Here is a 13,706-nt window from a genome sequence, read left to right on the forward strand (position 1 = left end):
ACAGCCTGAAAATAAAAGGTTGGAGAACCATTTACCATTCGAATGGTCCTCAAAAGAAAGCAGGGGTAGCCATCCTTATATCAGATAAACTAAAATTTACCCCAAAGACTGTAGTGAGAGATGAAGAGGGACACTATATCATACTTAAAGGATCTATTCAACAAGAGGACTTAACAATCCTCAATATATATGCTCCGAATGTGGGAGCTGCCAAATATATAAATCAATTATTAACCAAAGTGAAGAAATACTTAGATAATAATACACTTATACTTGGTGACTTCAATCTAGCTCTTTCTATACTCGATAGGTCTTCTAAGCACAACATCTCCAAAGAAACGAGAGCTTTAAATGATACACTGGACCAGATGGATTTCACAGATATCTACAGAACTTTACATCCAAACTCAACTGAATACACATTCTTCTCAAGCGCACATGGAACTTTCTCCAGAATAGACCACATATTGGGTCACAAATCGGGTCTGAACCGATACCAAAAGATTGGGATTGTCCCCTGCATATTCTCAGACCATAATGCCTTGAAATTAGAACTAAATCACAACAAGAAGTTTGGAAGGACCTCAAACACGTGGAGGTTAAGGACCATCCTGCTAAAAGATAAAAGGGTCAACCAGGAAATTAAGGAAGAATTAAAAAGATTCATGGAAACTAATGAGAATGAAGACACAACCATTCAAAATCTTTGGGATGCAGCAAAAGCAGTCCTAAGGGGGAAATACATCGCAATACAAGCATCCATTCAAAAACTGGAAAGACCTCAAATACAAAAGCTAACCTTACACAAAAAGGAGCTAGAGAGAAACAGCAAATAGATCCTACACCCAAGAGAAGAAGGGAGTTAATAAAGATTCGAGCAGAACTCAACGAAATCGAGACCAGAAGAACTGTGGAACAGATCAACAAAACCAGGAGTTGGTTCTTTGAAAGAATTAATAAGATAGATAAACCATTAGCCAGCCTTATGAAAAAGAAGAGAGAGAAGACTCAAATTAATAAAATCATGAATGAGAAAGGAGAGATCACTACCAACACCAAGGAAATACAAACGATTTTAAAAACATATTATGAACAGCTATACGCCAATAAATTAGGCAATCTAGAAGAAATGGACGCATTCCTGGAAAGCCACAAACTACCAAAACTGGAACAGGAAGAAATAGAAAACCTGAACAGGCCAATAACCAGGGAGGAAATTGAAGCAGTCATCAAAAACCTCCCAAGACACAAGAGTCCAGGGCCAGATGGCTTCCCAGGGGAATTTTATCAAACGTTTAAAGAAGAAACCATACCTATTCTCCTAAAGCTGTTTGGAAAGATAGAAAGAGATGGAGTACTTCCAAATTCGTTCTATGAGGCCAGCATCACCTTAATTCCAAAGCCAGACAAAGACCCCACCAAAAAGGAGAATTACAGACCAATATCCCTGATGAACATGGATGCAAAAATTCTCAACAAGATACTGGCCAATAGGATCCAACAGTACATTAAGAAAATGATTCACCATGACCAAGTAGGATTTATCCCTGGGACACAAGGCTGGTTCAACACCCGTAAAACAATCAATGTGATTCATCATATCAGCAAGAGAAAAACCAAGAACCATATGATCCTCTCATTGGATGCAGAGAAAGCATTTGACAAAATACAGCATCCATTCCTGATCAAAACTCTTCAGAGTGTAGGGATAGAGGGAACATTCCTCGACATCTTAAAAGCCATCTATGAAAAGCCCACAGCAAATATCATTCTCAATGGGGAAGCACTGGGAGCCTTTCCCCTAAGATCAGGAACAAGACAGGGATGTCCACTCTCACCACTGCTGTTCAACATAGTACTGGAAGTCCTAGCCTCAGCAATCAGACAACAAAAAGACATTAAAGGCATTCAAATTGGCAAAGAAGAAGTCAAACTCTCCCTCTTCGCCGATGACATGATACTCTACATAGAAAACCCAAAAGTCTCCACCCCAAGATTGCTAGAACTCATACAGCAATTCGGTAGCGTGGCAGGATACAAAATCAATGCCCAGAAGTCAGTGGCATTTCTATACACTAACAATGAGACTGAAGAAAGAGAAATTAAGGAGTCAATCCCATTTACAATTGCACCCAAAAGCATAAGATACCTAGGAATAAACCTAACCAAAGATGTAAAGGATCTATACCCTCAAAACTATAGAACACTTCTGAAAGAAATTGAGGAAGACACAAAGAGATGGAAAAATATTCCATGCTCATGGATTGGCAGAATTAATATTGTGAAAATGTCAATGTTACCCAGGGCAATTTACACGTTTAATGCAATCCCTATCAAAATACCATGGACTTTCTTCAGAGAGTTAGAACAAATTATTTTAAGATTTGTGTGGAATCAGAAAAGACCCCGAATAGCCAGGGGAATTTTAAAAAAGAAAACCATATCTGGGGGCATCACAATGCCAGATTTCAGGTTGTACTACAAAGCTGTGGTCATCAAGACAGTGTGGTACTGGCACAAAAACAGACACATAGATCAGTGGAACAGAATTGAGAATCCAGAAGTGGACCCTGAACTTTATGGGCAACTAATATTCGATAAAGGAGGAAAGACTATCCATTGGAAGAAAGACAGTCTCTTCAATAAATGGTGCTGGGAAAATTGGACATCCACATGCAGAAGAATGAAACTAGACCACTCTCTTTCACCATACACAAAGATAAACTCAAAATGGATGAAAGATCTAAATGTGAGACAAGATTCCATCAAAATCCTAGAGAAGAACACAGGCAACACCCTTTTTGAACTCGGCCATAGTAACTTCTTGCAAGATACATCCACGAAGGCAAAAGAAACAAAAGCAAAAATGAACTATTGGGACTTCATCAAGATAAGAAGCTTTTGCACAGCAAAGGATACAGTCAACAAAACTCAAAGACAACCTACAGAATGGGAGAAGATATTTGCAAATGTCGTATCAGATAAAGGGCTAGTTTCCAAGATCTATAAAGAACTTATTAAACTCAACACCAAAGAAACAAACAATCCAATCATGAAATGGGCAAAAGACATGAAGAGAAATCTCACAGAGGAAGACATAGACATGGCCAACATGCACATGAGAAAATGCTCTGCATCACTTGCCATCAGGGAAATACAAATCAAAACTACAATGAGATACCACCTCACACCAGTGAGAATGGGGAAAATTAACAAGGCAGGAAACAACAAATGTTGGAGAGGATGTGGAGAAAAGGGAACCCTCTTACACTGTTGGTGGGAATGTGACCTGGTGCAGCCACTCTGGAAAACTGTGTGGAGGTTCCTCAAACAGTTAAAAATATACCTGCCCTACAACCCAGCAATTGCACTGTTGGGGATTTACCCCAAAGATACAAATGCAATGAAACGCCGGGACACCTGCACCCCGATGTTTATAGCAGCAATGGCCACGATAGCCAAACTGTGGAAGGAGCTTCGGTGTCCAACGAAAGATGAATGGATAAAGAAGATGTGGTTTATGTATACAATGGAATATTACTCAGCTATTAGAAATGACAAATACCCACCATTTGCTTCAACGTGGATGGAACTGGAGGGTATTATGCTGAGTGAAGTAACTCAATCAGAGAAGGACAAACATTATATGTTCTCATTCATTTGGGGAATATAAATAATAGTGAAAGGGAATATAAGGGAAGGGAGAAGAAATGTGTGGGAAATATCAGAAAGGGAGACAGAACGTAAAGACTGCTAACTCTGGGAAACGAACTAGGGGTGGTAGAAGGGGCGGAGGGCGGGGGGTGGGAGTGAATGGGTGACGGGAACTGGGTGTTATTCTGTATGTTAGTAAATTGAACACCAATAAAAAATAAATTAAAAAAAAAAGTGAGTCATAGATAGTGTTTCCCTTTGAGAGCTGAGAGGACTCAATGGAAAAGGTTGAATAAGAGAGTTAAGGGGCAGCATTGTGTAGTGTGATTGGTAGTACAGGCAAGAGATCCATACATCCTGGCACTCCTCCTTTGAAACTGTGCTTAAGGTAAGTTGCTTGAAATTTAGTTTCCTTGGGGCACCTGGGTGGCTCAGTTGGTTAAGCATCTGCCTCCTCTTGGTTAAGGTCATGTTCCCGGGGTCCTGGGATTGAACCCCTTTTTGGGCTCCCTGCTCAGTGGGGAGCCTGCTTCTCCGTCTCCCTCTGCCCCCCCCCACTCGTCCTGCACTCTGTCTCAAATAAATAAATAAATAAAATCTTAAAAAAAATTCAGTTTCCTCATCTGTAAAATGATCAGACTACTTACATTATAGGATCATTGTAAGAATTAAATGAAACAATGCATGATGAGTTTTTAAGGTAACCTCTGGGAAAGTATATGCACTCAATGTTACATGCCACACACACACATAGGTGTGTGTATGTATATATTTACATGTTTGTGTTTGCATATTTATACTTCATCACATACACACACATATACATATAAAACTTAAATTGGTACCTTACTGGTTTCCCAAGGTCTCATACCTTGTAAGTTGTGCATGTGGCACATGGTAGAATGAGGAGACTGGTCTCTCACCAAAGCCTGTATTCTTTTCATTATAGAGCTTCTAAAAGTTTGCTAGATCGGAGGAAATGAGAAATAGAGTGATGAAAATGAGGTCGAAGAGTGTTAATAAAACTGTTGTCTGCTGATTGGCTGCTCTAGGTTAGGTGCTTTACTTATGTCATTGCATTTAATCTCATTTCATTAAATAGCCTGGCCAAGACCAGGGAGTCAGTATGGCAGAGCTGGTCTGTCTCATTTCAAAATCCGAGCTCTCCTCATTAGGGAGGGCTGTCTCCCCATAAGTAAACTAATAAAGTTACTCTGACCTTGACAAGGAAGGGAGCTCTTGGTCAAGGAAAGGAGCTCAAGGTCCCTGACCTTGACAAGGAAGGGAGCTCAAGGAGGGATTGCATTGGTCACATAGAGAAGTACTTCAGAATAAGGTTCATTACAGATTTTAAGGACACCTGATGACATGGGTTCCATCCTTAGGGAAATCTTGTGGGGGGACAAAAGCCCAAGAAAAATAGAAAATGATGTTGATGTATCTTAATTATCAAAAATGATTACAAGATTGGTTTGTCCAAGAGAGAGGGCTTAAGGAAATGCTGATGGAATGCTGGGATGGATCTGGAATTGAGAATTGGTCAAGAAAAATAGGAAGTTACCATTCCCTCCTGCCTCCAACAATTAGAAAAAGTGCCAAAATACGGGGGAGAAAAGAGTGAGTCATTGATGGTTAATCGTATAATCTTGAAGACTATCTAAGATTTTTTTATGGCAGGTGGTATAACATAAATAGAATGAAAAGAAAGTCCTCATCAGAAAAGAAGTATCCCTCTGTGAGAGATCGGGAACATGCGCAGCACTGAAAATGCTGGTGGTTTTACTTGAGGACGGTGTGAGGGAAAACACGGGGGTCATGATGCACTGATTTGCTGTAGATGGTTTGAGATGGTTTGCATAGTCTGGAATGAGGTCCTTGCTTGTGAGTGTCAGTTCATTCATCACACCAGTGCTTCCAGATGGGGTAGGCGGTGGGGTGGGAACTGAGTGAGCAAGTGTGACAGTGTGTGACTTCTCACCCAGAACCCTGACCAGATGCAGCCCTGACCTGTATGGTTCATTCCCCCTTTGGGCAAGTGGGCCAGGGCTCCTTGCTGACATCCCTACAGCTTTAGAGCTGTGGTATTTTAATCTGGGGATTCTAAAGCAGTATTTCTCCTCTTTTAGGTCTTCATAGTTTTATAGGATGTTTTTCAATGGGATTCTATTTTTTTCTCTTGCTTTGGCATTTTCCTTTCCATTTGTGGGAAGGATATAATATGATTTGTGTGTTATTTAATAATTGAACCCTCTTGAGTTTGTGAAATGTGTGGGGTCTTTTTAATCTTTCATAATTTTTCCCTTTTCCTTGACAGCTAGGGTTTTTTGTGTTCAGCTGTAATAAAGCATATTTTCTTACATATGGTACCCTAATATATTGCCAGTTTTAAGTTTTAATTTTCTGTGTGTACTGACAGTTATAAGATTCTTGGAATAGACAAGATTCAAATGTGATTTTGAAATATGATTAGGAACAGCATAGTTTAAAAATATATGTTGTTTTACATATATTTCTGCATTAAACACTGGAAGTTTTTAAAAACTATTTTCCTTTGAAAATTTAAATATCTTTTAGATATTTAAGTCTCTAGCAGATAGGGTGTCATGGCATAGAATAGTGGTCAGCAAACTTGGCCTTCTCTCAGTCTCTGTAAATAAAATACAGGGACAAAGTCATACCAAACTCTTATATGTGTTGTCTGTCTTGAGACAGAGACCATATAGACCACAAAGGCTACAATACTTACTGTCTGCCTTTTGCAGGAAATGTTTGCTTATCCCTGGTATAGAATAATAAGTAGTTCTCAAGTTTTAGGGTCTCTGGACATTTTACATGCTTAAATATTACCAAAGACTCCAAAGAATTTCATTTGTGTGCATTATACTGATGTTTGCCATACTGGAAATAAAAACTGAGTAATGAAAAAAGTATTTCAGTTCATTTAAAAATAATATGTTAGGGGCGCCTGGCTGGCTCAGTCAGTAGAGCCTGTGACTCTTGACCTCAGGGTTGTGAGTTTGGACCCCACTGTGGGGGTACAGATTATTTAAAAATAACAATGTTAAAACTTGTTACACATTAACATAAATGATCTTTCTTTTCTTTTCTTTTCTTTTCTTTTCTTTTCTTTTCTTTTCTTTTCTTTTCTTTTCTTTTCTTTTCTTCTTTCTTTTTTTTAAAAGAAAGATGGATTTCAAGAGAGCTATGGGGGAGAGGGGCAGAGGGAGAGAGAGATTCCTAATTAGGCTCCATAGCACAGAGCCCAGGAGGGGGCCTTGAGATCCTGGCCTGAGTGGTAATCAGGAGTTGGATGTTTAACTGACCCAGCTGCCCTGTAAATAACATTTCTATGAAAAATAACTTGTTTCCTAAGACAAAAAAAATTTAGTAAATTGGGAATTTCTCTAGTGCCTGGATTAACAGACCTTCATTTCCATATCTCTATACTTTGAATTTGTTGCTATATATTTCAGTTGAAGGGTATGAAGAAAATCACACAGATCTGCAGATGAAAAAAGGATGAGTATTTTGATAGCCTGTTCAGTGAATTGTGAAGATTCATTGATACAGCCTCAGAACTTGTTGTGTGGTTGTTTATTAAAGGGAGTTGCCATGTGGAATCTGAAAATAGATCAATAAACTTATCATACTGGATCTTTGAAATCCATTGCTCTGTCTTGCACTTTGAATGAATCTTTTATTCATGTGTGGTTTTCTAATATCATATATTGGTATTTGAAAAAAATATTGGTTCATAATCCACATGTAGACACTATTTAAGAAATGACATTGGTTAATATTGCCCCTGATCTCAGAAGAAGCTTTGGGTATTGGGTACCTACTGGAACTACGCAAGATGGGGGCTGGGTTCTAGTGTGTTTGCGTTTGTCTGTCTGTACCTTGCAAAGTGAGGACAAGACAGCCTCTAGAGGACCATGTATTATACAATTCTATTTTTTTGCCTGAAAGCTTACTTTTTTTTTTTTTATCATTAACAATACATATTGTCATTTTTTTCAAAGTCCCAGACTCACTTCATTCATTTTCAGGAAAATATTTACCAAATACTCCATCCTGATTAAGGTGAATAGCTGAATAGCTTGTCTTTCAGTTATTCTTTTAAGTAAAAGTAGTTTTCCATGAAAAAAAGAAAACTACATTGATTTACAGAAACCATCACATAGGTGTTTTTCTTTGAAACAGACAAGACTTTATTTATGGCAGTAGTGCTTTGTGTGTACTTCTCATTTCATCATACAGAATATTAAAAAGATGGATACTGAAGAGGCAGCTAATTAGTAATTTGATTAAGAACTTTTAACTTCATTAAGAACATTCTAGAGTGAACATTTTTTTCTCTTTCTCCTCCTCTTTTTTCTTTCTTTTTTTTTAATGAGAGTGCTTGGCACTGAAGAGTACAAGGATGAATAATTTCAATTTGGTACTCATGATTTTTCCCACCATTACTTTCCACCATCAGTGCAGATGTCAACACAGTACAAAAAGCAAATGGCATCTCGATATTTTTGTGGAAATAATTTGATCTAATGAAGTCCTCTGAGAGGGTCTTGGAGACTATTGGGGACTCTGCAGACCACACTCAGAGAACTGCTGGTATAAATGGTGTAAATACCATTTTATATAAGCAGATTTATGCCACTTACTACTTGTTGCCTCCTTTATTGTCTTACAGTTATAATTTATGAAGTTTTGAATAATGTTAACAGATATAGTTTGCTGCTTGCATTGGCTAATATATAATGTTTCAGATCAAGCTTTCAAAAAAAATTTTTTTTTTAAGTTGACTGTTTTATTTTTATTGCTCTATCAGATTTTGAAAGTGTAACTTAGAATAATTGTAACTGGTGAAGTAACCAGCAGTTGAATTACTGGATACAGTTGTCATTTCAGTCTCCTGAAATGGTAGCATATTAATGGGATTTTTAAATACCGTAAGTTAATTGAAAGTTTTCATGCTTGAGGCACCTGGTTGGCTTAGTTGGTTAAGTGCCCAACTCTTGATTTCAGCTCAAGTCATGATCCTGGGGTGGTGAGAGTGAGACCCGAGTTGGGCTCTGTGCTCAGCATGGAGTCTGCTTGACATTCTCTCCCTCTCCCTCTGCACCTCCCCCTGCTCACCCTCTCTCCCCCTCTGTAAAATAAATACATAGATAAAATTTTAAAAAGTTTTCATATTCTTGAATACTCTGCTAAATTGAGAGGAAATGTATGTGGAAATGAGGTCCAATATTTGATTTCTTGTTCATCTACCTAAACTTTGTGGGTATGTGTAGTATTGTGGTTTATGGGAAGAAAGATATATTTGGTTTTGCCTCTCATTTTTGGCACAGAGTTCTTTTTTTTTTTTTAAGATTTTATTTATTTATTCATGAGAGACACAGAGAGAGAGAGGCAGCGGAAGAAGCAGGCTCCATGAAGGGAGCCCAATGTGGGACTTGATCCTGGGTCTCCAGGATCACGCCCTGGGATGAAGGTAGCGCTAAACCACTGAGCCACCAGAGCTGCCTGGCACGGAGTTCTTAAAACTCTAGGTGATAAGAGTGATAAAGGTATCTTTTTAATTGATAATGTGTGTCCCCTCTCAGCCACACCTGAGATTATGGTAATGCAGTGCCTTTTGTAAAGCTCTGGAGCATGAAGGCTGGTTGCCAATGGACCAACCTAGATTGGAGTGTTGGCACTTGGCAACCCTCCCTCTGGAGATGTGAGAGGGGCTAGAAGCAGCATCAGTCACCAGTGGCCAGTGATTTGATCAGTTGTGCTTATGTAATGAAGTCTCCATAGAACCCTGAGAGGACAGAGTTAAGAGTGCTTCTGGGTTGGTGAATGGGTGGAGGTTCAGGGAAAGGTGGGGGGGAGAGTTGTGTTCCTGGAGAGGGAGAGGACATGGAAGCTCTGTGTTCTTCCCACATATATGCCATGTGCATCTCCTCTGTCTGGCTGGTCTGAGTTGTATCCTTTTATAATAAACAGGTAATCTACTCAGTGAATGTTTTTCTGAGTTCTTGGAGAAGGTCTGGCAAATTAATAAAGCCAAGCAGGGGTTCATGAGAACCTCTGATTGGTAGTTAATGGATCAGAAGCACAGGTGAGATAGCCTGAACTTGTGATTGACATGGGGGTGGGGACAGTCTTGTGGGACCTTGCCCTGGACCTGTGGGATCTGATGCCATCTCTACATAGATTGTGCCAGAATTGAATTGAATTTGTAGGACACTCAGCTCATGTTGCAGAATTGGTTGATATGCGGAAGAGCTCAGTTGGTGTCAGAAGTGAAGTGGTGTTCTAGTGAAGTATTGAAAGGGAGAGGAGGCACACGGGAGGAGTATGTATTTAACATTTATGGGTGCATATAAATGAAAGTTTTGCAGATGACTGTTTCTCTGGGTGCAATCAGATAATTTTTGCTTTCCTGGAAACGCCAAAAACACTGGAGTTTTCTGCGACAAACACTTGCACTTCTGTGGTTGACCATTAGATGTCATGAGTGCCACGGAAGCCCTCAGGGTTACCCAAGGCCAGTAGAAATTGAACATTGTTAGCTCCTAGACCTTCACATAGTTCACTGTTTCCACATGATCGATGCCAGAAGAACCTGATACTGTGTGATATATAGAAGCAAGGTACAACTGGAATAATGAAATTTCAAAAATAAGCCTTTTTAAAGGAGGGTTGTAATAGTTCTATTGGGTATTGTAAATGTTTCAGGTGCACTTGATACCGCTGTTGGGTTCCTGGCGTTTGGATCTCTCTTTTTTATGGAAAGATGGATTGAACTTCAATTTAAGAATATTCGGTAATCCCTCTCAGGACATACTGTAACACCTGGTATTTTTGTGTTGTAGTAAATCAATTCCATACAACAGTCAGTAATAATTATAGCTGGGTTCTGACAAATTCCAAAGTATTTTCAATAAATTTCGCCAAAGAAAATAACATGATTACTACAAAAATTTAGCTCAGTTTGAAAGTTAAACTCAGTGACTCTGCTTTGTTCCACAAAATAGTAAGCATTTTTACTGGTTGGGATTTTATCAAACCACTTACTTTTTATTAATATGCTTATATATGTTGTGAGAAGATAATTACTTTGTAGCGTATATTTCTTAAGTAACATGACTTTGGAAAAATTTAACCTTGGGTGTTTGTCATAAAATAAAAAGCGAGAAATGCTGAGGCTTTTTTGTAAGTGGCTTTGTATGTACTGCAGCAGTATCAACTCAGAAGGATGTTTTGCTGTGGAAATGTAAGGTTGTCTTAGTAGATATAGAATGTTTGATATAAGATCACTTATATGTTTGTGGTTTACCAAAGTATTCTAAGTTCTTTAAGGCGTGCAGAAAGGAGTAGTTTGCATGGTATAAACTGTATTGTATGTGTATTTCTATTAAGCAGTCGGTACTATTTAGATTATGACTTACGGCATAAAGAGCTTAAATTATCTATGTAACATACATACATATGATAACTCTCTACCCACATGCATTTACATAATTGCCCTAATGGTAGAAATGTGTGTGCATACACTTCACAAATTTCAACCATTTCCTCCTCTTTTCTCAGCACAACCAAAGTCTTATTGAGTGCATTCTTTAAATCACGTATGGTCTGTTTCTTACTTTCTTTGTGTTCAAATTAGGGAGCACTTTTTTGTAGTTGAATTTTAATCCTGATTGTTATAATAATTTATGACAGCAAAGTAGAGTTGCCTCTTAAAATTATCGGGGAAAACAGCCTCAGAAATGGGCATTGATGAAACTTGGTCTTTCTCATTTATTTAAAAATAAGCTCCATGATTTATAGCTTATTTGGCATTTAAAATAATTGCCCTCACATTTTTAATTATTAGTCTTGTCTGTATGGGTACGTGTGCATATTTTAACTTTGTCAACCTTTGTACTATGAAACAAAATGCAAGCCATTGCACCGGATAGTTTGGTTCAAGATAGTCTGGTGATTTTTTTCATCCTAACATTTGCTGTGATAATTAGAAAGCTAATTTAGAAGGTTTTAATAGAATTTTACAGTTTGGACTTTTTCAATGAGCTTTGGCAAGCTCCTTTTATTCTGTAAATGAATCAGCAATTTAAAGGCTTCCTGGGTTGAAGTGAGCCAGTGTTTCGAGTGTTTACAATATCTGTTTTTCTTGTTAATATATGTTAAAATATGCTTTAAATTACTGAATTTGCTTTACAGCAAACTGGGGAAAATGCATTAAAAATGGACTTAAACACATGGTGTGGGTCTTCTGATTTCTAAAAAATGTAAATGTAGTCTATTTTCCATTATTAGCAGTGGTCCAATTTAAACCACATGGCCTTCTCCTAGGTGTCAGGCCAGCGTCAGTTTTAATCTTCTTTTATGTTTTCATTTTATAACGTCATTGCCTGAATTAAAGAGCTCCAGTCATAATAGCCAGCATTTCTTGTTTGCTAGTCATATGCCAGACGCTGTGCTGTGAGACTTAGTCTATTTCGTCATGAAAAGATTCTAAATTGTTGTTATCCCCAATTTTATATATGGAAATTAAGGTATAATAAGATTAAAAAGTTGTCCAAGATGATAGAGTTGGCAGGATGAGAGATGAGGCCGAACTCTGGAGTCCTTTCTCCTTAGCTACGAGACAGTAGCACTTTACTGCTTATTTTGGGATAAACTGTCATTAAAACAGCTTTTGGAAAAGAGTGGATATTTTTTAAGGTGCCCCAAAGCTTAGTTTTTACTAAATGAATTGGCTTTTGTGTATTAGCATGGATTGGGAGGTCTCGTTTAGATGAACACTTCTGTGAATCCCTAACATCTTCAGTTCTTGCAGTTTCTCCAGGTGATTTGCAGTTTTGAGTTAGAGAACTTTGCAGTTGGCATATTAGGATGAGCTATTGAAAGAATTCCAACTGTTTGTAAGTTGTCGACCATCTACAGAGTCTCTGTTCTGCATTAGAAATATAGTGTGGAATCACGGTCAGAGAGGCCAAGGATTTTTAGAATAGCACCGGTGTTAAAACCTTTTTACTGTTCTCAGTCTGCACTCAGCAGTCCTCAAACCAACTGGAAAAATCTTTAAGGAAGCCTTGATACATGCGTGAGGAGCTTTCGTGGTTTTAATTAGAAATTTCACATCAAAATAAAAAATCTCACACTTAATATTTGCAAGAAGTATGTAGACAAAATTTGGAAGAATTGTGATCTTGTAGCGTGTCGGAATAAGAACTCTGAATTAGTTGCAGAAGGTTGCAATTTAGTAGACTTCCCTGTTACTATTTTTAAAGCATTTTTCTTCTCTTTTTAGAAACGGCCTGCTCGATATATAAATCTTGGTGGACAGCGTGGCTGCAGGCCATCGAGCTGGAATTCCCTGTGACTTTCTAAGCGGAGAGGGTTTGGTGTGCGTGGTCTCAGCCTGAGGCTTGCATCATGCCAGCTTTGTCAACAGGATCTGGTAGTGACACAGGTATGTGAACCCAAGAGGGGCAGTCTTCCTTGTATTCTTACTGAAATTTTCCTGTCCACAGTGAAAACCAGTATCACTTTAAGTAAGTGCAAACAGATCGTGCCTGTTTTTCCGTAGGCAGTGGCAGGGACACAAAATCGACTTACACGCATCCTTCCAAGATAAAAGTTGTCAAAGGACATTGTTGATTGACCACTGCTTTCTCAGGTTGTGGTGGCTTGGCAGATGCTCTTGTATGGTCTTATTTTTTGGGATAATGCCAGGAGTTTAAGTGCTTTAAAAAAAAAAGAGTATTTTAAACATATGAGAAAGCATGGCAAATGCCATGATATTCCTGTTATTATTCACTCAGATTTAAGTTCCTGTTAGGAACTTTTTGCCATCCTTCAGACCTCTCACACTCTTCTTTTAAGAAATGAAACAATCCCTACCCCATTCTTGCATTTTATTTCTACCTGTCACCAGAAATTAAAAAACTATTCTAAAGTTATATTCTGTCATTAAGGGATTCAGTTTAAACAAACAAGTATACTTCACCTTATTATCAGTGGTAAGATTTAGTGATACTTTGAATAAAGGC

At 38.2% G+C, this 13,706-nt stretch overlaps 1 protein-coding gene and 1 long non-coding RNA gene across 6 annotated transcripts in view; both read left to right on the top strand.

The window, feature by feature from the left end:
- MPP7 (membrane palmitoylated protein 7) overlaps nucleotides 1-13,706 on the top strand; it is a 681,753-nt gene that overhangs the window by 448,764 nt on the left and 219,283 nt on the right. The gene's annotated exons all lie outside the window — the stretch shown is intronic.
- LOC119876056 overlaps nucleotides 1-13,706 on the top strand; it is a 107,008-nt gene that overhangs the window by 73,508 nt on the left and 19,794 nt on the right. Inside the window, exon 2 of the long non-coding RNA XR_005355246.1 lies at nucleotides 12,965-13,126. This is a non-coding gene — a long non-coding RNA (uncharacterized LOC119876056). The remainder of the gene's footprint in view (nucleotides 1-12,964; nucleotides 13,127-13,706) is intronic.

Source organism: Canis lupus, chromosome 2, assembly GCF_011100685.1.
Source record: "Canis lupus familiaris isolate Mischka breed German Shepherd chromosome 2, alternate assembly UU_Cfam_GSD_1.0, whole genome shotgun sequence".
Taxonomy (NCBI): Eukaryota; Metazoa; Chordata; class Mammalia; order Carnivora; family Canidae; genus Canis; species Canis lupus.